This window comes from Anomalospiza imberbis, chromosome 14 (genome assembly GCF_031753505.1).
Source record: "Anomalospiza imberbis isolate Cuckoo-Finch-1a 21T00152 chromosome 14, ASM3175350v1, whole genome shotgun sequence".
Lineage (NCBI taxonomy): Eukaryota > Metazoa > Chordata > Aves > Passeriformes > Viduidae > Anomalospiza > Anomalospiza imberbis.
In genome coordinates, this window is record NC_089694.1 from 17,316,875 (window position 1) to 17,342,610 (window position 25,736).

The 25,736-nt window shown below is 43.1% G+C and overlaps 1 long non-coding RNA gene across 1 annotated transcript; it reads left to right on the forward strand.

Annotated features, from left to right (window-relative positions):
* The first annotated feature begins 19,752 nt into the window (after positions 1-19,752).
* LOC137482266 (uncharacterized) lies at positions 19,753-24,500 on the forward strand. The gene is made up of 3 exons (XR_011003975.1): positions 19,753-20,428; positions 21,289-21,450; positions 22,937-24,500. It is a non-coding gene; the product is annotated as an uncharacterized lncRNA (long non-coding RNA).
* Positions 24,501-25,736: the final 1,236 nt, after the last annotated feature.

Genomic DNA, 25,736 nt, shown 5'->3' on the forward strand with positions numbered 1-25,736 from the left:
CCCATCCCCCACTGGAACATTTTATCCTAATTTAACGTGGAAATACGGGCAGGATATATGGAGTGTGCAACAGGGTCTGACAGCACAGATTGCAATTAAAGCTGTTTAAAATAGCACAAAACTGTTAATTGCCACCGAGTGAAAAATTGGCCATTTGCAGCAGAATTGTTCTCATCATCGCACAGTTTGTAAGGATTTGTAAGGATTTAGGGACGCACAGGGAGCGAGTGCTGGCACCATTAGAGGGTGCTGGAGTCCACACAATCCCAATCCACATCCAGCTCCAGAGCTGCTCCTTCTCCTCAGGGACAGCAGTCTCAGAAGACAAATCTAGGGATGAAAAACCATACTCTTGTTTTGTCACATGTATAAACCTTGCCCAAATATCGACTGAAATATTTCGCCACAGCTATTGTCTTCACAGACTCCACAAAGATCAAAGGTCTGATCAAATGCACTTATAAAGTAGATTTAGGTAAAAAGTGCCATGAAATACCATAAACCTGACATTTCCCATAATTCTTCATTTTGCACCCTACATAACATCCTTTAATAAGACAGCAGACAAATATCTTTTCATGCCTTTTAAAGCCCAAACCTTAACACAAATATCATTCTACAGACCTACAACCAGCCTATCCTACTCATCCCTCCTGGGATGACCAGGTGAATCCTGAGTTTTTCTCACAGACATTTGCTATTTGACATTGGATTAACCACAGTAGTTGGCACTGACTGACTCTACTGACCTGATAGAGAGATCTTTTTCCTTTGACTCTGTGAAGAAAAAAGGCCTTTCTCACACAATGCCCTTAGAAAAGGAGAGATATGGAGAGAAACTGCATCCAGGGAGGTTCCTCTGTGATGCCCTAAATCTCTGTCTTTTCAGCCAAAGGTGTCCTTGTCCCACTTGACTCTCTCAAGGGAAGGGATGGGATGAATGCTGGGACAAACCCTGAGTTGCTACAGTGGTTAAAACAGTCTTGGAATGACAGATTTTAGGTTGGAAAAGACCTTTAAGGTTGTTGAGTCCCACCAATCCCAGGTGAGTGTGTGCTGCTACTCCTCTGGGCGACACCACCCTCTGTCCCTGAAATGTTTGTGCACAGAAACACCCAGGAGGGGAACACAAACAAGAGAAAATGCTGCTTTCCAGTGGTTTCAATCAGTGCAGCTCCCTAAAAAAAGCAGGAGCATTTCCAAAGTTCCAGGTCTCCACCAGCCCAGAGCCCTGCAAAACCTGCAGGGCTGCAAAAAACTTGTACGGGCTGCAAACCCTGACTTTGGTCCCACAGAAGTGGGAGCAGTGTCTGGTGGAAAAAATACAACAGAAATCTGGGCTTTTTGACTCAGCTCCTCCATAGATCCCATCCTTCCACGTCTGTGAGCACTACAGCAGGATACCCAGTGTCTGGTTTCTGAAATAGCTGCCTTCTATAATTAGGTTTTTTTTAATCTGTGTCTTTTTCAAACACTCTCTGATATCCTTTTTCCCTCACATTAGAATTTTGAAAGCAGATAAACACACTCCCAGCCAATTTGTTATTTCCTTATCTTTTAAAATAACACACTGTGGAGCTTGTAGTCCTCTGAGTGCGGTGAAGATTCAGCAAAACCTTTTTTAATTTAAGTCCAGGCCATCTTTCAAGAATGAGATGTACGCAGTAATGTGATTTCTTAGAGTTGTGTTTTAAGCCATAAAAATAAATATGCAGTCTCAGAGATGCAGAGAAGAAAACAACATTTTTGTAACCTCACCACGTTTTGTAAATTGATATTTTCTTTGCAAATCTTGGTTTTCTTTGTACCTGGTGGCCACGATTTCGGAGTTGAACAGCAGTGCTGAGTGCAGCCAGGCAGCATATGCCACGTGTAATTTTTTAATTTCCTGGTAGCAGCAATTCTTACAGGCACAATAGCAGGTTTGTTTATTTTTTGTTCTTCATCAACCCTTTTATTAACATTGTTAGATCTCCTGACTGCACCTGGCTGGGCAGTGACTGAGCATAATGGCATCTTTGCCCTGGGCTCTTGGAGACGCTGCATATGGATGGGGAAGGCAGCAGATAATATGGATGCAAATTTCAAATTACTGGTTTTATCCCCCGGGCACTGAAGGAGGAAAAAATCTCAAGGAAATCGGGAGAACAATGTGGCTTTGAGTTTCTACTCAAGGTATAGACTTGAAAATACTGCTCGTGGTCCTTGCAGGACTGTCCTTTGCAAAATAATGAAACGTGAATGTATTTCAGTGAGGAGAACCTGCACTCTGTGACTGAAAGCTCAGGCCCGAGGCAGAGCAGCACAGAACTGGGTTCACCAGGCAGAGCCTGAGGAAGAGCCTGCACAGGATCAGGACACCAGAAATCCAAGCCCATGCTCCTGCTGATGAGCCCCTGGCACAGAACTCCCTCCTTTGGACTAATCAGGGTGAGGAGGAGCTGTCCTTGATGAACCAAGGGAGGCATTTTCAGCATTTGACTCAAGTGCTCCTGCCTACAGAACCACTCATATGGAAAAAGCGACTGTCTTTTTCTATTTATGTAATATTGCCTTATCTTACTGGAGTTTTCTTTTTTTCTTTAAAGGGTTTCACACTGATAACACCCTCCATGCCCCACAGGACAGAGCTGGTGTGACTCCAGCAGTTCAGTGCTCTTCAGCCTCTGAAAGTAAAATACAAACTGAACCTTCTGAGCTGATTTCTCAGGTTTTTCACTTCCCAGGGCACAGTCTCCCCTGGAGCAGCAGTGTCCATTCCTTTAGGACAATGATAAGTGCTGCAGAAATCTCTCAAACATCCTGCTACTCCTCCACCAGCATGAAAGAGAAAAAAGCTTTGGCTTTAGGCAGCTTTTTAAAATCAGTGCCATCACTGCAGGCAATGGATTTTCTTACTCCTTTTTTCACAGATCCATGCCCATCTCCTGGAGGATGCTCCACTCTCATTCACATCTGAGGTTTCTTCCAACCTTCAGAAACGGTGTCAGTCTGGTGATCAGTTTGAAGAGAAAATTAATTTAATTGGATCGCTAGAATGAATTCCACAATACCCTGGGAAGTCTGATATTTGTAATCAGCTATGGAACTGTTGCTAGGACACTGGAATTGTTGATTTTTTGGAAAAAAGATCTACTCAAATATTTGCCTGTCTAAAGCTATGAATCCAAGATATACAAAAGTTTAGCTGGTCCTGAGAACAATTTTTTAGTGCTTTCATATTTAATATATTAATTCCTGACTCAGAAAACATATGGAAAAGCCCACAAGAATCTACTACTACATGTGTGAGATATACTCCTACAGAGAAACAAATTATAGCAGATGAATTGTTAATTCCATGACCTTTTTCCTCTCTGCCCTATCCAAGCAGCAAGGACACACAAAAGACAATTAATATCTATTAACAATGTTAGATTTAGTTTGCACATCTGACAGTAACACATCATCCCCCACAGGATAAGAAGATTTATAACATTGAAATATAAAGGACTTGGTGGTGGAGCTTGTAGCACCTTAACCAGAACAACTGCACCAAAGTTCAGTGTTTTACTCTCAGTTTTACCAAGTTCCTTTTCTCAGTTTCCTACCTGTGGCCCCATGAAAAACCCTGAGCAGTTCTACTCACTCTCCAGAGCTCAACTTCAATTACTTTCAGAAAGTTTTCTCATCCTTAATTGTCATTTATCCAAGTTAGTATTGTTTAATCCTTTAATCTCTTGTCAATCATGACAATCTTCCCCTCTGTTTTTCTTTTCACAAAGTTCAGCCACCCCAGCAGTGAGAGTCAGACCCCAGCATGATTGTGGTGCACACAGGGAAACATTTTCTAGTGGGAATCATCTCAGAATGTGTCTTCTCAACTGTGCTTAGCAGGCTCTGCGTTGTTCTGTCCATAGTATTCCAATGGTTCATTTCATGGTATTCCAATTGTTCGTCTTACTACATTTTAGAGATAACATCCATTTTCTTTATTATTATTTTGTCTTCAGTTCCAATACATTTCCTTTGCTTTCATTGTCTGATAGAGACTTTGGGGTAGAGAAACATGAGGTGGAGAGAAATCCACAATTGATGAGGTGCAACTAAAGCAATCAGAAGAAAAGAAGAAAAGACCACGTTATCCACATGGCTTTATTTCTAAACTTATTTTTAGCTGTAAGAAAGCTGGTGAAAGTTGGTTGCACAGATAGTGATTCCCAAACCATTATTTAATTCTTCACCTCTGTTTCTTCATCACTTTTTTTCCCTGTTCTTATTCTATTGATGAGATACTAAAGAAGATTTGGTGGGTATTGTGTAACTTAAATTGTTCTCTATTCCTAGCACACGATTTTTCTCTTCTGAGCTGCCATGGGATCTGTCTTAGCTTCAGCAAATTCTATTCACTGCGATACAACTGAGTCCATCAGCGATGAACGTTTTGTTCACATTTTTATGAATCTCCAATAAATCCATTTCACACAAAGCTAGGACACTTTCAAATACCTGGCATTGTCACTTTTAGCCTTCAATGTACAAGAAGATCCAATAATAGTGCAGTGGCTGCTGCTGGTCAAACCCACCTTTGACAGCCCACGTCCCTTTTCTCTTGCCTTACATGAGCTCCAACTCCTCTAAACTGTGACTGCAAGGGATGTGATGGGTGTTGGGAAGGATGGCTGATGACCCTGAGAAAAATGCAGTTTCTTGTCAATTGTCCATTCTAATCTGTGGGAAAAACAAAATAATTTTCTAGAAATGCTGTGTGAAAAAAACAAGTTTTGGCCCCAGATATTCGGAACATAATCTAAGCACTCGCTTCGCTCTTCCCTCGCAGCACCGATGAGTCCCCAGAGTGCTCATAAATATTGGCAGAGCAAAGGAGGCAGGGTTTTGCCAGCTTTTTTCCTGCTGAATTGTAGTTAGTGTTTTTAACATAGTGATACATAACAACGCCCTTAATGCTGTTCCTTGGAACTTCAGCCTGAAATTCTGTTTCAACTCACTGAGGTCCTAGGACATGGAGATCAGCTGGAGATACTGCTGCCAAAAAATAGTTAATGCATGTGCTGGTAGACCCCAGGAAGGGGGGCCTCTGCATTTCAAACAGCTGCTCTTCAACTGGAGCAGGAGAGGAAAAAAATGAGGTTTTGCACTTTCCAGTTTTATTCCCTTTTGTTCCACATACATCAGTGAGATTTGCATTTAAATGTAGAGTTCAAGGTACCAGAATTTTAAAATTCTTATAAACCCAGTTTTTTGTCTGTACCAAGCTCTGTTCAGACTGAGATGTACATGGAAGAATGTAGCTGAGACACACTGCAGCACTTCCTCCTAAGGCATCACAGAAGGTTTGCTTTCAATAATTAATTTGTGGCCAGTTCATTATTACATTGAAATCTAAAATGTCGTTTCAGCTTGACTGATTTTTACCTCTTTGTCTGGACCCTTGCCAGATTAACACTAGGGTTATTGAAAGAGAAGCCCTGGGAGTGAAGAAATGAGATGCAAGTGGAGATATAGAACTTATTTTATCCCCATGGTTATATCAGTCCCAACTCCCGATCTTCTGAACCCCTGATCTCCTTCCCAGCCATCAGTTTTACTTGTCAAGTCTGTTCCTGAAATTTGTAGCAGGGCACAGTTTGCTTCCTTACACTTTCTGCTAGGACCCCACATATTTTGGGATACCTGGAGAGAACAGTGGCCGTGGCTGCACTGCACCACAGATGACAGCTGGATCCTGAGCACAGCGAGTGGAAGTCTGTGAGATGCTGGCTGCTAGAGAAACAGCACAAATCCCAGTCCAGACCTGGATCCTCAGCACATCAAATCACAACTTGTATGTTTAAAGCACTGGACTTCTCAGGCTTGCTGTGTTGTTCAGGACCACAGCCCACACATGGAATATTATCCTGTTCTTCACCCTTCTAGTTTGGTTGAAGTTCTTTCTCCTAACAAAACTTTTTCATTCCAAATTGAAACCATGGCTAGTGCAGCCTTCTGAACCTCTAATGAGATGTGGCTGTGGGAATCCTCAAGACCAGTGAGTTTGAATCTTAAAACATATTTGTGTTTATGTAGAGGAAATATGAGAAAGCATATTTTGACTAATGGTATCACCCTAGAGAGAAACACACTTGTTATAAATATGTTCCATTGCAGTTGCTGGAAATCTAACAAAATTGCCATAAACAGGACTTACATCAATGTTTCTGCTTGACCTTTCTGGGAGAATAAAAGTACCTTCTGGGAATGCAAAACAAATGAATTTTTTGGAAACAAAATGAGTAACACAGCCCTTCCTCTTTATAAAATGGAGCCCTGATATAGCTGCTGCTTAGTAACAGCTCCTCCAAACGATCCATAAAACACCAGATGTAAAGGTGCGCACGTGTGCGGCTCCACTCCAGGCTCTGATGCAAAACTCAGAAACACTCACGCTGAGGGCAGAAGAATTGGAGATTTTAGATGAATAGCAGTTTCCAAATGAGAACCATACCCTTCCAGCCATGGATAAGCTGTGCAATCACCTCCTCTGACGTGGTTTCTGCTGGGTGATGTGGTGGAGCTGTGATGGCTGTTGCATCCCATCTCAGTTCGCTCTCTTCTGCATTTTCCCCTTAGGGAAAAGATGTCCTGTCTGGCACTGAAAACCTGCTAGAAGCAGTGTGATAAAAACCCACACGTTTAGAGAATGTGGTTAACCTACAAAAACAACTATCAGCACCAGCAAAATCGAATATATTTAATAGGACCAGACGGATATCAAGATACTTAATGCAAATAATAGTCAGTGTTTCTGCCCATAATTAAATATCACAGATAAATGTAAATGCAGAACTGAACTAGCACTAAGAAAATTGCACTTTTCCCCTTCAGGCATTATTCCAAATAACCTGCTAAATTGAATTAATTATCATGATCCATAGAATCCTGAGTTGGAAGGGACCCACAAGGATCATCGAGTCCAGCCCCTGGGATCCAAATTAAAGTACTTTATAATACCTTATACAAATAGCTAAAAAGACTCTTTAGCACTGCTACCAAATCCCATTTTTTATACCCATTCCTAGGAGCAGATGCAGAATGTTCACATAAGGAATGCCATTAGCCTACAAGTGTAACAAAGCTCTTGGGCTCCTCAGCTCTGTAGCCACTGGTCACTGAAGCAGTTTGGTCCCTTCCTCAGCTGCTCTCACTGGTGAAATAAGAAACTTGAATCCTTCTTTGCAAAATAAAGTCCCTCATACAGTTTCTTCTAAAGAAAAGAAATAATTTAAACACAATGATGCATCTGTTACCCAACAATCACCAAAAAAATTATACTGAGATCACCACATTTGTCTTGCAGAGAATGACAAAGCAAAGTGAGCAATTCCCAGCCCCACTCCCAAAGCATCCTGAGCAGATCCTGCTCTGGCAGGGCAGGTTTGCAGCCAGCCCAGGGTACCCTGAGCAGATCCTGCTCTGGCAGGGCAGGTTTGCAGCCAGCCCAGGGCACCCTGAGCAGATCCTGCTCTGGCAGGGCAGGTTTGCAGCCAGCCCAGGGTACCCTGAGCAGATCCTGCTCTGGCAGGGCAGGTTTGCAGCCAGCCCAGGGCATCCTGAGCAGATCCTGCTCTGGCAGGGCAGGTTTGCAGCCAGCCCAGGGCACCCTGAGCAGATCCTGCTCTGGCAGGGCAGGTTTGCAGCCAGCCCAGGGCACCCTGAGCAGATCCTGCTCTGGCAGGGCAGGTTTGCAGCCAGCCCAGGGTACCCTGAGCAGATCCTGCTCTGGCAGGGCAGGTTTGCAGCCAGCCCAGGGCACCCTGAGCAGATTCTGCTCTGGCAGGGCAGGTTTGCAGCCAGCCCAGGGCACCCTGAGCAGATTCTGCTCTGGCAGGGCAGGTTTGCAGCCAGTCCAGAGCCTGCCAGCCACAGCACAGCTCCAGTGCAGCTCTACCTTGGCTCTTCCTCGGTGCCTGCTGCAGAGCCAAAGGTGACTCTCACCCCTCCACAGCAAAGTCCCATCCTTCACACAGGTCATGGCCTGGTGAGGGGGGATTTACAGCAGTGCTTGTACAACCCCCACCCAACACACGCTGTTCAGATTTTCCAAAGCCATCAGTAGATAGAGTCATTCCTGCTCAGACCATCCTACTGCTCTCCCCTCTTCTTCCTCTCTCTCCTCACATCCACATGTTAAAATTAAATGGGTCTTAACAGGTCCATAAGTGGGATATACCCAAGTGTTTCCAATTTACCCTCAGTGAACTTGAATGGAAAACATTTGAAAATGAAATTCTGGGTGAAATCTCACAGCATTGCAGCAGCATATGGAACCAATTTCAAATAGCACTTTGATAATGTCATGATCTGTTAGAAGGTGTTCACCTTATACCAAAGCTATTACAAACTCAGTTGCCTCACTCAGAGTATCTTCATCTTATGATCCATAAGAAAGCTATTTAGTGGATTGTGAAATATGAACTTCGGCCAGAGCTAATTTAAGAGAGATCGTTACACTAGTGATGGTGCAGCTTGTTTCTTCTGTGAGTTTTATATTATTCAACTGTTCACAGCTAGTAAATTCACATCTAATAAGCTGCAAAAGTTATCAGATGAAGTACAGCCCATTGTAATCCCCACATGAAGCAAATAACTGATAAAAAAATTAGTTCCAGCATGTGTTACAAATATTTTTGCAAACAGCATCTGATAAAGGAATTGGCTTTATTAGCAGCTAACTCCTTCACACGATGGAGAAAATGCAAAAATGTGTTCTATCTCTACAGGCCACAGCATTTCTCAAGTGCTGATGAGGAAAAAAAATAGACTTAACTGGAAACAAAAGCACAAATAGCCCACATCTCCTGGCAGGCACAGATCTTGGCACTGGGAATGCAGTGGTGGGAATATACTGAAACAGGAGGGATTTGCAGGATGTAAGGCACAGGCAAAAAGGTATTTGTGTAATGACAACCTTGTCAAAGAAAGTAATACATTTACACCCCACTTTTTGAGACAAAGTAAGAGCCAGTGACTCCCACCACGAGTCCAAGTGACTCCTGGTTCTGTCCAAGGGCTGGCCCAGCAACCAGGGCAGATACAAACACAGATCTGTGCTGGGGTTGGGCTGTCCCCTCTGCCCGGGGCAGGGAGGGTGGTGTGGAGCTGGGACTTGCCTGTGCTCCTCAGCAGATCCTCCAGTGTGTAAATAGCTCTTCAGAGCCTCTTCAGAGACCCCACAGGTGCAAACAGCAACAACCAGGAGTTTGCCCAGAGGTCCTGGTGTCATGCACCAGGAATGATGCTCAAGGATGGATCTGAGAAAGATTAAACCATTCAGAAGAGCAGAGTGTCCAGCAGTTGTCTGGGGCTCAAGGTATCTTAGAAACATCCACCAGATGCAGGGATTCCTCCAAGCACTGAGCAGATTCAGGGAAAGGCTCCAGCTATCTGTAGAGCCAGGTAAATGTGCTGAGAATAAGCACTGAACTATCAGTGCTGAGTCCTGGGAACTTCACTCGGGTTTTCTCTTGCTTTCACAAACTTTCACTATTATTAGAGGTGGCTGGAATAAGAACGAAGAAAGGTATTTCTAGTTTTAACCCTCAGAAAATCAGAGTTTAGCCCCGTACTAGGGACAGCCTCATGCACCAGAGATGGCAGAAATTGTGTTCAGACTTTCTTTCCCCTTCTCTAAGTCAGCTCTCAGCCTGCAGCAAGGCCAGAGGTTTCTCAGGTATCAGCAGGAGCAGCCCCTTTCCTCTGCCTCATTGCTCCTTCACTCCAGCAGCAATTCCTCTGCCTCTGAAGTCTGTCAGCTTTTCTTGCCAAAGCGAAAGGAATGACAAAAGCATTCAAAGAAAAAGAAAAACAGAGAGATCCCAAACCTCATGTGTGACATAAAGCAAACAATTCACATGATCTTTATTTTTGTAACCCTCGTCCTCCTCTCACCCTCATGCCTGTTGTTATCACTCAGCATGTTATTGTTATTACTTCAAATTTGTTTTTAGAAGTGCCTATCCAGTGCTGGAGGTGCCTGAATACACACTGAAAATATACAAAACATATGTCCAACTTAGACCCTGTGTTCCCTGAGGAAGGGCTGCTATCCCTGCAGTGCACTCAGCACACTTATGGCATGAACAAATTATGAACAATAATAATAAAGAATAACTTGTGCCTATTTATCTGTTTGGTCTATGAAACTGATCTGTCAATGACCCTGAAAACTCTTGGTGACACACGCTGTGGTGGAGTTAAAACCAAGTTGCTCTTTCCATTAATTTTTTTCCAAAAACTTGAGTCAAAGTCCCAGGGTAGGTGACACAGGGCGACCCTCCTGCTTTTGATGTGAATGGGAAAGGATTTGTCTTTTTATATCAAAGCTAGCTGGGAAGAGGAGGTGGGTGGCCATGAAAGGGAAAAGCCATGAAATTATCTCCACTGGTTTATAAGAAACAGCCATTCAATGGGACTTTGGGAGGGGGAAACCTTGTGAAAAATGTGCTGGTGTGATTCCTCTGGAGGCCGGCACATCTGAGCCAAGGCTGGGATGGAGCAGGGGGGGCAGGAGAAGTTCTTCCCTTAATTGAGAACACACTTGTTTGCAGAGTTCAATGTCAGGAACTCCAACATTGTTTTGAAAAGACAGAGCACTGTGTAGGTGTCGGAATTCAGAGGAGGCAGAACAAAACCGGGTGGAAAAAGGCAGCTGTGATGATTTAAGTCTCCAAACACCTTCAGCCGGGTCCCTTCCTGTGCCCCACCAGCCGGCCCTGGCTCTTGGCTGGGCTGGGAGGGGCAGCCCTGGCTCCTCCTGACCTCCTCCAGCGCCTTCTTCCTCCTGCAGCCTCCTCCTGCCCGGTCCCCTGGGCTCCCAGAGCCCCTTCCTGGGCTGCTGCTGGAGCAGCGCACAAACCCGGGACAGGCAGCCCTAAAAACCAAAAAGCCCCTTACAAATCCAGGTAGTTTGCATGACTAGGACAACGTTTTGGACATTACTGGGAGAACATTGGTGGGAGTCCTGTCAAAAGACAGAATCTAGGGAGAGAGGCTGAAGGTAATTATCATCCTCACATGTTTCGGAGCTCGGGTGCTGCTGCTCTGGTGCAATGACAGCTTTGGGTTCCTGCTTTTGAAATCAAGAGGCGAAGACAAGGTAGTTCTGCAGAACTCAGATCAGATTAAATTTACCTAAATATCACCCTTATCTACTAGATGTCTTTTTAAATGAATTGCAACATGTGAACCGAGTAAAACAGTGCAAGAAATGAGACTTCTACTCAAAGGTTATAATATTCCTAGTCCTAATCAATAAACTAATTGACCTAAGTCAAGGTATTGAACTAGGATTAGTTGTAAACACACGATTGTTATTGAAAGCCAATTATACTGCCCAGGTCTGGCCAGTTCTAATGAGCAGGTATGGCTGAACCAACTGAACTGGTGCTGCGTATAATTCTGATAAAAATACTCTACAATAATTCTATAACTATAATTCTAGCATTTTTTCCCCAAAATATATAGTTTTGCCTGTTCAACAGTTATTTTCTCTTTACAGAAAGTAAACTCTCTTTTGTCATAGCTGACCTGGCAGCAGATCAATGATACAAAACTTCTGACTTAGAGAGAGACAAGCAGGTACCAATGTGACAGAGGATAAAAGGCACAAGGCAGACAGCCAGGATCAGGCTGATGTGATGTATTCTTGTTCCTGAGTCTCTTTATCTCATCTTTTATGTCTTGGCTACCCTGAGTAAGAAATGTGGTTCTTCCTTCCCATCATTGTACAGTTTCATTTCTATTTTATCAGAGAAATTCAGCCAGGAGAGAGAAAATAGGAAGGAGAACATTCTGCCTGTGAAGATAATTAGCAGAGTTTTATATAATAAATTAAATGACTGAAGCTCCTAGAAGTCTCAGCTGGGGTAAGGCAGCAGAATACCAAAGGCTCAGGGACAGACCATTTTCTGTACAACACTGAAGGACAAAATGCATCAATCTCTGTGCTTTAATCACACCTTGGGGATCCCAGCAGCTACCTGGAGCTGGGTCATGAACCAGCACCTCTGGCATCAGCACATCCTCTGATCTCTTCTTGCCAACCCAAGACACCAAACCCCACTTTCATTCAATTATTATAACAACACTATTGTGAATCTTAAAAAATTCACAGGAAGACTTTCTTTTTTGCTTTATCTTAACTGCTGTTATGCAGGAAGGGGAAATTCTGTGGTACCCAAAGACATGTTACAACTAGTTCTCACTTAATGTCATTGAGATATTTAGAAATAAAAAGCAGTATCACAAATTTCTGACATAAATATTCATTTATTTTAATAGGTGGGAGAAAAGGCTGGAGTATTTAGTTAAATGCAGCTTCTGGTATTGGCTTGTGGGTTGGTTTGGCTTGGAATCAAATTAGTTTTTCAGATTTAAGAACCCTCTAACTTTCAGTCCAAAAGCTGACATGTTTGCCCATCTCTTACAACCACTAATTTATGTTTTATCGGTTAAAGGGCCAGAGTGTAAACAAGTTCAATGATTTTTTTGGTTTGAATTTAAAAGCAGAAAACATCTCACAATGTTTTTGTAGGCAACTCTAATATTTAGCCTAACTGCTTGTTTCACACAATGCATTCACGTAATGGAAAAAAATAGGAAGAACTCACATTTATTCCTAATCTGATTGCAAACCCTCTTGTTATGCTCAGATACAACAACCAGATAGAGGAGTTCCTCCACTGACATTTCTGAGGAGGTTATCAGTGTAACCAGGCTGTGGAGAGAGGGGTTGAAGTCAAGAAACTTCATCCAAACTTGTGGTATTTCAGCTCTGAATTTCTCATCCCCTTAGGGGTGAGGCTGAAGGATATGGAATCTGGATCTAGTTCTCAATTTTGTGGCTTGGTCTCTTTTCCAGTTCCCGCAGAAACATGTTCATCAAGATCTCCTGACATTTCTCTGCATTTTTTTCTTTCTTTCAATGATAATTTGAAGCAAGCCCTGCCCTTTCCCCCATAACATTGTGCTTTTTACATCCCTGCAGCATGTAAACACTAAAAAATGCAAGCATAGCAACTCAGCAAAATACATAGAAACAAATGTTAGCAGAGCAGCCTTTTTCCACGATTTTATAGGAGTTCCACAGAGCTGGGATTGCACACACAAACCAGAGCAGAGTTACACATAAACCAGAGTTCCTGTGCTGGTGAACAAAACCTCTGTGGTTCTGTGCACTGAGAGTATTGGGTAGGAGATTTCAGTGCTGTCCCACTAATAAATCATTCTGCAACAGTGGGTCTGTGTGCAATGCTAATTATGGTGATTACAGAAGTCAATGCCTTGAGAATGTGGGTAAAAGCTTCATGAAAATGGGTAGTTTGACTCCTAAAAAATTACCAGTCCCTTAAAAATTGCTCCAATAAAAGGAAAATGTGGACGAAAAAATAGGCTCCCTTCCAAAAGATGGAATCAAAGGCCTGATACCTTTTATCATTGTTTCATCATAGCTAATAAAACTTCCGTAATTACCTGAGGACACTGCAGCCTTTTATCTGTGATGAGTGACACAGCGTTGTGTGACTGGAGTCAGAAAGGTAAATACAATACATGCCTGTGACAGCATTTGGGAAACAAAAATAAACAGAGATCCACTTACAGATGAATACTGGCATAATCCTGAAACTATAATTTCCCCTTCCAAGCCCTGCACCTTCCCAACCACCAAAACCACCATTGAACTTTCCACTTTAGCTGCTACTCAAGCTCCTGCAGAAAGCACCCTCCAAAATACCTTTTTTTGTGTGTTTAATCACTAAAGTAGCCTCATCATTTAATCAAAAGCCTCTGCTTTAATCAGTGATCACCTTCCACTCCAGGCTCACAAGAACAGACAGCATTCCTCTGTAACAGCCTCCCTCCTGAAAAATGAGGGATTGTGTAGACACTGAAGGCTGAAATTCTCCCAATTTGCCCCAAGGGATGCCAAGTGCAGCTCAGACAAGTACAAAGGGAACCTGTTCTTGCTGCTTTTCAACTGTGGCCCTACTTAAATTGCCCCGGGGGTTTCACATTTCATTCTCCTAAGGTTACTGTCTCAGGCTTTTCTGTAGAAAACATTAAGGATCTAGGCCTTGCTTTAAACCAATTTCCCTGGGAATAAGACTGGGCTCATAATCTTACAGTAACAACTCACATGTTTGGTATTGTCCCTTTTCCCCTGCATGAATCACACAGCCAGGTCTTTTAGAAAGAGCTCCTAATTTAATTTATTGAGATATATATGCACACATAAACACACACATACCCATGGAATGGAAAGAAGGTAAAATCAAATAAAACCAGCACTTCATACTGCACAAAGACTTATAATCTTAAATTTTCATGTTATTCTTAGACTTTTCATTAAAATTCTTGCCACACTCTTCGAAGGCACAAGCCAGTAACAGATCTTATGCAGGAGGATCATTTGATCCACTGTTGAAATGCTGCCACTTCAGAGTGGAACAGAGCATCTGGTTTACACATTAGAATAGCTGGGGACATGAAATGAAGCTTCTTATAACCACCTGAAGCAGCAAAAGAAAATGTAGGTAAAAGTCATTTTAATTAGCCAAATCCCTGCAGCAAGAGCCCTGGGAACACCGGTGGACAGAGCTCTACTGCTGATGTTTTGACTCTTCTGACAAGCCCTGAAATCATTTCATCTTGCCTCCAAAAGATGTTCTCACCCAGTTCAGCTGAAGACCAAGTCTCCTGAGGCTGCAGAGCTGTGCCAGGTGTAGGGAAGGACAAGTGACAGCACTGTTGGCCATGGTGACTGCCACTGGAGCTGAGCTGGACCCCGTGTGTGGCTCAGGGACACCACGACCTTCCTTACTCTGATTCTTTTCCAGAGGGAAATTAAGCATTTGAGAGACAGAAAAAGAGACAAAACTGATTTTCAAGGGTGGGCAGGGTGCAGACTCTTGTTTCCCTGCCCTCCTCTGCTTTGACAAACCCAACCTCTCCCCTCCCCGATCCCATAACAGATCCCATAACTCCAGTTGGAAAAGGCTGCTGTTCCCAGCATGGGAGAAGGTGAAGAACAAATGACACCCCAGCCTGCTCTGTCACCACACAGAGATGATAAATCCTGGCTGGGGTGATCCGAGACATTTCATACGGTCTCCAGCAAATCCAGCTGGATCCCTGGGCCCTCACTGGCACTTGCAATATGTCCCAAGCAAATAAGTTGAATATTGCCAGCACGGCCTCTCACCTAGCAGATGTGCAGCTCTCACTGCTGCTGCAGATACAATATAATCCATGTGCAGGGGATGACTACAATTTAATTTACACCAGTTGTAGCACAGAAATCTAAGCCACCACGCAGAGCTGAAATCATGGGATGGTGCCATCTGTATGTAATTGTCAGGGTTACGTTTTCCATTACATTTTCTGCTGGAGGAAGGGGAGGATATACAAGTGGGTAGCAATCATAACAGTCAGGGCTTGCAAAATATCAGTCAGAAATCACACTTTGGTCTGCTAAAGGGGTGATTTGCATTTCATTCTGACACGTCAGAACGGTCTATTTCTAAACAATGTCAGAGAAAATGAGATGAAATTCAATTTTTATTCCAAATATTGTAAAGCAATAGGCCAAACAGATGGACAGGTATGGCATTACTTCATCTGTGGCATGCTAAGCTTGGCCACAGGCCTGCAGAGCACAAATGTTTCAGCAGTCCTCAGGGGTTAACAGGCAGCACGTTCAGTGAGGCCCAGAAATTAAAAGATCTAGCAATTGTTGCTTTTTTACTTTAACCCTGCAAGAGGCTGCTAGGCTGGGAAAGCAGCTAGCTAGACTAATCTGCTTGGCATTTTTAAAGGAAAACTTCAGAAAATGAAATTGCAACAACTGAAAAACAGCCCAAAATACGTACAGCCTGAAATGATTTCTTCTGCTGCATGTGTTTTCTTAGAAAGTGAATACTTCAAAAGACACTGAATAGTCCATATAGAAAAATGATTATTATGCAAAGACCCTGCCAAGTCTTTAATCTGTTTGCATGCCCTAAAGAATGCTCTGAGAGATTACAGCTAGAACCTGAGGATGCAGTTCCATGTATATTTTCTGTAGCATCATAGGCACCTAAAAAAGATCCTGATGGACTCCACAGCATCTTCCCCTTCACACCCTACATGCCCTTGTCCTGCAGTTCACCTCTGAAGCACCAAGCTCCCTGAAGCTCTGCTAAAACCCATCCTTGAACAGAATATTTTCCTTCCAGAATCCCTGATGGCATCAACTCCTGCAAGGCAGTTCTACACAGGGATCTGGGGAGAAAAATAATTTTCAAGTACGCTTCTGCTGTGTATATTTACCTAACAGTTGTCAGTTATGCTGATGAAGCCAATAATTTTCCAGCCCCCTCTAAAGTTTGCCCAGGTCTTGTGAGGACAATTTTTTTCCTGTGAGCACTTTTCTGTAAAACCTGCATCTGCTCTTTGCATTCGTAGCCAGAAAAGGGGGAAAAGGAAAAACTACCCAAGTGCACAAACCATGTGCTACAAACTGTCTGTGTTGTTTGACATAAAGACTCTGGGATAGTCCAAAACAGGGATTAATTTCTTCAAAACTCTGACCTCTGACAATCCCCTCAGGTCTGGAAATACCAACATTCCAGGAGAGAAAAGTTCTGCAAAGCATTCCCAGCCCAAAATCACAATATACCTGTCCTGCACGGCCGCTCTCCGACGTCTGTCAAGATAAGCATCGTGGCCAATGTGCTCTTGGAGTTAGGAAAGCCTCCAATAAACACTTTAACAAACATTTGCCCATCCATCACTCTTCAGAACAAAATCTCTGGCAAAACTGTTGGCAACAAGGCCTTGACGGATAGAGACAGGATGCCCTTCCAGTGAAATCCAAGAATTTCAGCATAATTCTTTTAACTGTTGAGTGGCTGTTTAAGCAAGTGATGCTCATGAGATACTACAGAAAAATAATTTTTGTTATGTTCAGGTTAAAAAACTATTAAACACCCTCCTAGACACATACAGTCAGGTAGAAAACTCTGAACAACTCAGGCCTCCAGCATGTATGGGTTAAGCTCCTGTCCCCTTAATGTTTGGTTGTTAAATGCTTCCAGAGAGCCTGGAACTACAACTGGGCACTGCACACTCCAAGCTAACTGGCAGACAAGTGTTGCTTTAGGCTTAGAAATGCTGTCTTTTCACTCCTGGGACCTGGGTTTATTCCAGCTTAATCCAGCTACAAATTGTTGTCTTCCAAATTCTGCAGCTTCTTTTAAGTGCCTCCCTCCTCCTCGCAGCCTATAATTACCAGCAATTACCATTCTTGTTTACCAGGGGCCATTTCTGAGTGGTGTCAGTGCGTGTGTGTTTGTGGAAGAGATGGAGCCTTTATGAAAAGCTGCATGAACTGACCCAAGGCTCTTGGGAAGGATAAGACAAATTGGCATGGAAAACTGAGAGATCTGAATCATCCAAAGGGGAGTTAAGTACTAAAACAAAGCACAAAAATAAAATATCTGGGTTTGCTTCATTTCTTTGGAAGACCTACCACAGAGTTATTTCCCCCACCTGATGTAAATAATTGCTTCTGCAATGCTCAGCCATTCAGAGGCTGTTGTGTTGGAGCAGTTGCTACATGATAAAGTACTTTGGAGATAAGTTTATATAAAGAGAAATTAGACCTATCCTGCCAGAACAGTGACTCAGCCTAATGTGTGAGTTTATAGGCTGCCCTGGTCTTAAAAATCATCCTTCAAGTCTTGGCAGCAAGCACCAGGTGAACATTGTGTTCTTCACATGGAGCATCAAATTTCTGGGGCTTTGGCTGTCTGGAGCACGTGCTTGGAGACGTGCTGCTGCACGGGCAATTAAACCCTGCTCTGCACCTCTGGTGCCTTCAGCAGCTGCAAAGATCCTTCAGAAACAGCCCCAGACGCTGAGGAGATGCTGCATTTCCCAGGAGCACGATGCTCTGGTCTGCAAGAGGAGCTGGGAGTGCTGCCAGACGAGAGCAGGATGGAACGAGGGTGACTCTGACACACACCAAGCGAGGCCCCCAGAAGTGAGCCGGCTGTGCTCTGAAGCCAGAGGAGCTGGCTGGCACCACGAGCTTCTGGGGACACCTGGCCATCACCTCTTGCTGCGAAACCAGCAAAACATTAGTGCAGGAGGGGACCAGAGCAGATGCTGCAGAGCCAGAGCAGTCCTGTCAATGCTTGTGACACACTCACAATCCTGTTTCCTCACTGAAGCGCTGCCTCACAGATTTTCTGTTGTCAGACAGTAAAATGTGCCCTCTGCTCATGGCTCAGCATCTCCTGCAGGCCAACAGGGTGACTTCTGTGTCAAGAAGGAAAACAGGCAGTGACAGAAGAGAATTCTTAATTTAATGAGTAGAAGAAGGTGAAGCAACTTTTCTACTACGTGAATTTATATCTGCCCTATATTTAAACTCCTGTTTGTCTTTCAAGTAACAAACCAGAGGCTGATAAAACCATTTTAGGAGTGTGGCAATAAATTATTTTCTGTGAGCCTCTATATTGAGGTTTTTTCTTTCTGAAAAATCTCAGTACCTGAGACCCCAAAAGTCTGGTGACTGAACAAAGAGGGAATAAATCCAGCCTCATGTGCCTGGTGACAGTGCACAAGCACATTAAATTAGTGCCCCTGCAGCTCCCCCCTGTCCCTCGCGGCGGCTCTGGGATGCTCAGACCCATCTGCAGCCATTGGCACCTTCCTGGCATTAGTCTATTGCTTTTTAAAACATTCCCCTTTTCCTGAAGGCCTGGGAACACCTCCTCAGTGCTTTTCTGCCCCTACTGCTTCAGGAAAAGAAAATAATAAATTAGACCTTGGTGAACGACAGAAATACTTTACTTACAAACTCCGGGAGAAGCTTTTAACTTCTCCTGCATATCCATTCCTGCTATTGCTCCTATTTTCCTTCCTTTTCTCCTCACCTATGAGCTCCACATCATCCTGCCAGTGCCAGCTCTTTAACCCCTTCTGATCACAAGTCAAAGCAGCAGGTGCTGAACCTCCTCTGACTATGATTAATGCCCACACTGAGAACAACTGAGCTCTTTTCCAATCTTAGTGCATATTATCAATAATAATATTTATTTTTAATTAACAGTAGTCCAGAAAAAACACGTCACATCCCTTTAATGTGCACAACAAGACAAAAACATCCAAAATAAGAGAGAAAAGTAACAATTTGGATCAGTAGTATTTCAGAGCCTGCTTCAACACCCTTTGCTCACATGACATAGGACTCATTTGCAAGAATACTTGACATGATTAAGCAGTCAGGTTGTGAAGCTCTTTAAAAAGTTTGAATCTTTGCAAAATAAAAAAAAATGGGGTTCTGCTACAAATTTTGAATGAATCCATGCATTGTGCCCACACCAAAGGCACACCATGGTTCAAATGTCCATGAGACTTCCTTTGTCCTTTATTGTTTCTACCTGTCTTGAAGTACAACCAAAGGTCAGTTTGAGATGAACTGTTTGTCTACAGCTTGGTTTGGGGTTCGAACCGTGGGAGTGTTTTCAGACATGGAGGTATAAAGAAAGCTCTGAAGGAAATACTTCATTCATGTCATGAGGGGAGATAAGGTAATGGGTTTAAAAATGTTGCACTGCAATTTAAAGATTAGAAAAATGCAGCTGTGAGGCATTCACTGAAATAACAACAGGAACACTAATAATAACAAACAATAATAAGAAGAAGGACACAAAAGGGAATGCCAGTGTACATGTAGGAAAACATTACCAAGCCGTGAAGTAGCAACCCAAAACTTCGAAACAGAAGAAAAAAAAGCTCTAGATCTGTAGCAATATTTGGCAGGCAGAATTTGGCACTTTGGACTCAACATGCTTTTCTAGTTAAGAGTGCAAACGACACTATTTGTACCAGAGGGGCATGACTCTTTGGGATGCAGCTGGAGGGAGACTCAGACTCCCCTGAACAGCCCTAAGGGTTTTCAAGTCTGCCTTGAGAAAAAAGCATTTTCCTGTGTCTTAAATCATCTCATGCCCCCTCTCTCCTGCACTGCCCCTTCTCTGAATCTTTCCTACTGCTGTTTTTCTCTTGGCTAAAGGGAGAACACTGGGGTGAGTTTGAGATAACAGCTTAGCCCAGTTGTTGCCACTTGGCCACTCAGAGAGTGGCAGTGCCTTCCAGACACTCCTGTTCCAAAAGCACAGGTGGCTGTTGTCTCACAAAGAGTTATTGCAGCACAACACTTTCCTCACCCAGACTTCACTGACTCCCATCCATCTCTCAGAGGCCACCAATCACATAACCATGAAAATATCCCATGTTCCAAGTATTAAGTGCCCCAGAACTGTGGTTTTGTCTTTTGAGCTTGAGTACATTACAGGTTGTAAAGAGCTTTTTCAGCTGTAGGTGGAAGATGCAATAGAAGGTGAAGTAATTCTATTTTTCAAGTGTGAGGTGTAGGTGAATCCAATTACAAAGCAGAAAATTCAGCTGTGATTTAGTCATTACAAAACCCTACTGCAAATGCAGAGGAGGGGACTCATCAGCATTGTGGTGAAAGCACGAAACACCCCAAGAAACAAACCAGGAAACTGCTCCAATCATAAAAGGAAAAACCTAATGGGAATTGAATAAAATAACATAATCTCAGCAGCAAAAGGACCGAGGTGTTTCATAGGCGAGTGTAATGCTAAAACCACCCTTCCCCAGCCTCCAGAAAAGCCGTGCGCTGCAGCAGCGCTGAGAACTCACTGCAGTGGATTTTCCAGAGTGCAGAGAGCCAAGAATAATATAACATCACCAGGCAGACTTCAAAGCCCTGCTCCTCCACTCACTCGCTGCTCCTGTGCATCCCCCCGGTGCCAAAGCACACAGGGATCGCAGGGCTCTGCTCAGCAGCTGCTCGGGATGTTTGACACATTTCCCAAACTCTTACAGCACTTGTAAAAGAAGTTTCCAATAGAGGCAGTGCTTTGACTGTAGCATTTACAAGAACCAAAGATAAAAACAAGAGGGAGTTTTGTTTATTGATTGACTGACACAATTTGCAGATATTTCCTGGAAAAAGGCATCACTGTAATTGTGCAGAATCTTTTCCTGTGGGACTGCAGATGTTCACAGAAGTACAAGGGAAGACTTATTGCTCTAGTAGGGAGCAAAGTCATTTTGGGAACCATCTATAGATAATGACAACAAAGACTCACTAACTCAGTACGTTAATTACTTTATGAGCTTCAGGCTGGCAAAGCTGAAAGCATCCTAATTTAATATCAACTCTGTTTTCAGAGACAATAAATTCATACTCCAGCTACAAAGCTTTTCAGAAGTGAGAACATTTGGTATCATGCTGTGTGAGCAGCATATTGGCAGAATAAAGATTTCCAGTCAAAACTGAAGACCCAAACATACAGAAGCATAACTGAAATCCTCAACTCCTGTGCTAGACCTGTAAGTACCAAATTTTCCCGAGGTTTAATGGTGTGGGGTGTGGAGGGCTGGGGAAGGGTGGCAGTGGCCCTGCAGAAGGGTCACAGGGCTCCGGGTGCTGCCCTGGCAGCCAGGATTTCACAGTGAGGTCACTGCAAACCCACAAATATGAAGGTTTTGATTTGCAGATTTTTAACAAAGCCTAAAACCTAAACCAGATCTCAGTTAAGACCATGAGTTTTCATCTAGGTTGTTATTACTGTTTTTAGTTTATCAAGTTTTAGAAATGTGTCTGAAACTGTGTGGGAAAGAAAAGGGAAAGAAACCCCTCACCTGAAAAGCACCATGAGCACTTCCAGGGCCAGGAGATGTTTTGCAGCCTCCTGTGGCTGCCTAATGAATCAGGGCTGAATTCACAATCAGGAGCAGATATCCCAGCCGGGCTGCTGCCACAGAGTTTGGATGGACATAACAAAACAACGCCCCATCACCCAACCCCAAATATCCCACTGCACTGCCCGCTCAGATACCTGGATGGGAAGCAGCTTGCATTAGACTGGAGCTGATTTTTTTCCCCAGTTTAATAAAAGGTAGCACCAAAAACTCATTCTCACCCACAAATGCCACATGTAGCCAGCAGCATGAGCTGGCAGGGAGGCTGGAGATTAGCTGTGCTGCCAAAAGGCAGCACCTCCAAATATTCCATTTAGGCCATTGAGGTCACATCAGTCCTTATGCTCCCTGACAACAAAACTGGGGTGAGGGAAACTGATTTTGGGGTGAGGGAAACTGATTTTGGATCTCCTTTTGGCTCATTTTGGTTGTTTTGCCCATTTTCATAGGGGTTTATAACTTGGCAGTAACCTTGGGAACTCTGGCTTGCATGTAACAGATTAAAGGCAGAAAGCACATTTGCTGAACAGAAGTTCACCAAGGATAACATCTTTTTATATTAAAGCCACTGATAAAAAAGTGAAATGCAATAAATAATAGAAGCCATATGAGCTGAGGTTAAAAAATCAGGGTCCTTGAAGGTGCCCTGATGTTCAACACTTGAGAGTTTTCCCACCAGCTCTGCCACTGGTGTTTTTTATTCATCAGTTTCCCTCAGCTGTAAAACACAAAGTGGTTCTCATGCTACAAAACTGTTCTGTATTTAATAGGTTACAGGGTTTAAAATGCTTTAAACTTGTAAGCCATACACATACACCACTGAGGCACTTTCAGTTTTAAATAGACAATAACTGACATTAATTTCACGTGTGACAATTTCCAGTGGCATTTTAGAGAAACCAGACCACTGAAGGCATCAAGCCTTGAGGGACAACTAAAAGCTTGTAGCATGACCCAGTGCTATCAGGAATAAGCATCTGGCCTCTGCTCCATTGTTAGGGGTTTTCTGAGAACAAATAGTTTTATCAAGCACAGGAGAAGGCAGTTTTGTGATAAAATTCACATGGATCCTTCAGCTTGCTCAGACAAGTGATGGCCCAGGTCCTGTTTGCAGCTTCTGCTCCTGAAAGACCTTTGAAGGACCGGCTCAAGTGCTAAAAGGATTTCCACTCACATCAAGAGGGCAAGAGAAGAGGAGCAGCTCCAGACAAGAGGCTTTTGAACTTTAGAACGTGCCTTCAAAAACCACAGGAGCTGTGATCATCCTTTCCTCTGAGTGGAACCCCAGACTGCACCACCAGGATGTCCTCACTGCTGATCCTGTTCTTTCCATGCTGGGATCTCCTCCTCAGAACCCTGAAATCTCAAAACCCTGCTCTCAGTCTAACAAATAACTCCAAGTGATCCCAGAGCCCTTATGACACTTGTCCTTTAAAGCCTTCCTTTCTCTTTAGGCACTTTGGTGTTGATAATTTATAGCTTTCCCTGCCCTAAACATCTCATGGGTGTCCAGCTTCTCTGTTTATTTAAAATTCACCTGTTCTGAAGTGTGTTTTTGATGGCATTCCTTCAGCAAGTACACATTAGTGCCTTGTGTGTAGATAAAATAATGATTTTACTTCAAACAGAAAATTCAAACCCTGTATGCTTGAGATACAACTTGCTCCCAAAATTAATTATCTACACATGTCCAGCTGGAATTTCACTTTCTTCACACAGTCTGCTTAAGCATAATAGACACTAAAACAATTATTTATACCACAGACTGGAATTGCTTGGGTAGAACAATGAGAATCTTTTAAAAAACATGTTTATAAAGATAAAGCCAACTAGCATTTCGGCTTCAAATTTAGGTTTTGCAATAAAAGACATTCTACAAAACATTATACCTTTGGAAATGCTTTAAAGAAATAAATTTAATTTAGAAAGTTCATAGTTATTTTTGTGAAGGGAAATGTGGTGGGGAGTTTGGATTCAAGATCGCACGACATCGTAAGTCTTGGAATACTTGGAATTCTTCAAAGTGGAATTTCCAGAGGACTAAAAGAAAGCTGGTGGTGTGCCAGTTTTCTGAAAAGGTTGGACAGTCTGGCAAAGACAGCCTGGTCAGCCTCGCTTCCCAGACAAGAAAATATAGGGGGAACAGCACGTGTTTCAACCCATGCAGCTCAAAGAGGATTATAATTAATCCAAATCAATAGAGGTTTACGGAAAACAATTTTGGCTGAACGTCAGTGAAGGCTGCTTATTGAGAAGGGAGAAAGACAAAATCAACATGGTAGATATTAAGAGGATTTAAAATTGGTTAAATGGCATTTGTCTGCATTTAAATGGGGAGTCAGAAATGTACCTGCCTACTGAATCCCAAAGCAATTGTGAGAACGCAGGAACACATTCTGTTGTTAACTGGAAGAAACAAACAATAAACATTGACCAAAGGTGGGTGCAAAGATCATCGCGGGAGGAGAAAGCAGGAAGAGATTGGTCACTGAGTGTGATCTGCAGCACGTGGGAAGCTGAGCAACAGCAGCAGCCCCAGAGCAGCCAAATCCCGTGTCAGACACAGCCTCAGCCCTGCTGCAGCCGCTTCCCTCTGCTCCACAGCCCCTGCAGACCCTCTGCAGGGATCCCACTGCATAACCCAGTAATCAAGGACTCCCAAAGGTGAAATATCCCATATGGGAAGTGTGGTTACACCATCTCTGGGTATGGTACTGGTGCAGGTACCACCCCAACATTTGGTATCGACAAAATCTGCCTTGATCTTAATTCGATTTGATTCAGGATTAAAACCAAAATTTGTTCTGGTTAAAGAAGGCTAGGAGCAACAGTGGCTTAATTTATTAAGGAGGGGATTCTGTGCTAACTTTTAAGGTACCTAAAAAAATAGAAGAAATCCAAGAAGAGGAACATTTCAGTCTAGAGAAAAGAATGCTTTTAAGTCCAGCGGGCACAAACACAGAGTAGGAGTTAAGGAGCAAATTTAGACGCTCTGGTTACCAACTATTGGAATAAGTGAAGACAGACTGTGATGAATCAGTGGAAACTGTAAGATCAGGATTCTTCCTGCTCAACGGGGATTAAGCCTAGTGATCCATAACTGCTGTATGTGACCACAGGAGTTCACTTCTGACTACAACCTTTATGATCTCTAAGTCCCCAGATATTATCACCTTCCCAAATCTAACAACTGGCAGAAATGCACAATCCAGCCACATCAGAGGAGAAGGGTAAACAGAGCAGAGGCATCAAGACTGGCATGCTTATACTGCATTTATTAATGTGTAACCTGGCCTGTGCCTCCCTGTGTCTACATGGAACTGCCCTGTGCCATCAAAGCAAACCCACTCAGAGCACTTTTTATTGTCAGCATTTGAGCAAAATTTGATATCACTTTCAAGAAAAAACAACACAACATGATTTAAATATTCATATTTCAGTAATGCGGAATGTTTTTATTACTAACACATGCAAAGAAAATATTGCAATGTTTATGTGAATATCACATGCTTTAATAAACACTGATAGAAATTCATATTTGTGTTCATTCTTGTCTCTAGAACAAACCTTCTATGACCTTTCTGAGACGCAGAGCATTTTAGACCAGTGTTTATAAAGTTCATAGTTACCTAACAGCTTTGAGCTGGTATGAAGGCACATGGTGCAGAGCAGGGACTTTATAAATTTTTGTGAAAGATCAAAAGAAAAGAGGAAAACAGCCAGCATCAAACAGGCACACACATAATAGCAAATAACAAGGCTGAAGCTGTTGTGACCAACACTAACCCAAGGGCTTGGACGTTGAACTCTTATTCTGAGTGCCCAGAGAGGATGGAGTGAGGACCCGAACTTGGAATTTCCTGGCTGTCGTCAGTTCTCTTACAACCGTAACTTGTTTCAACATGTTTTCAGCT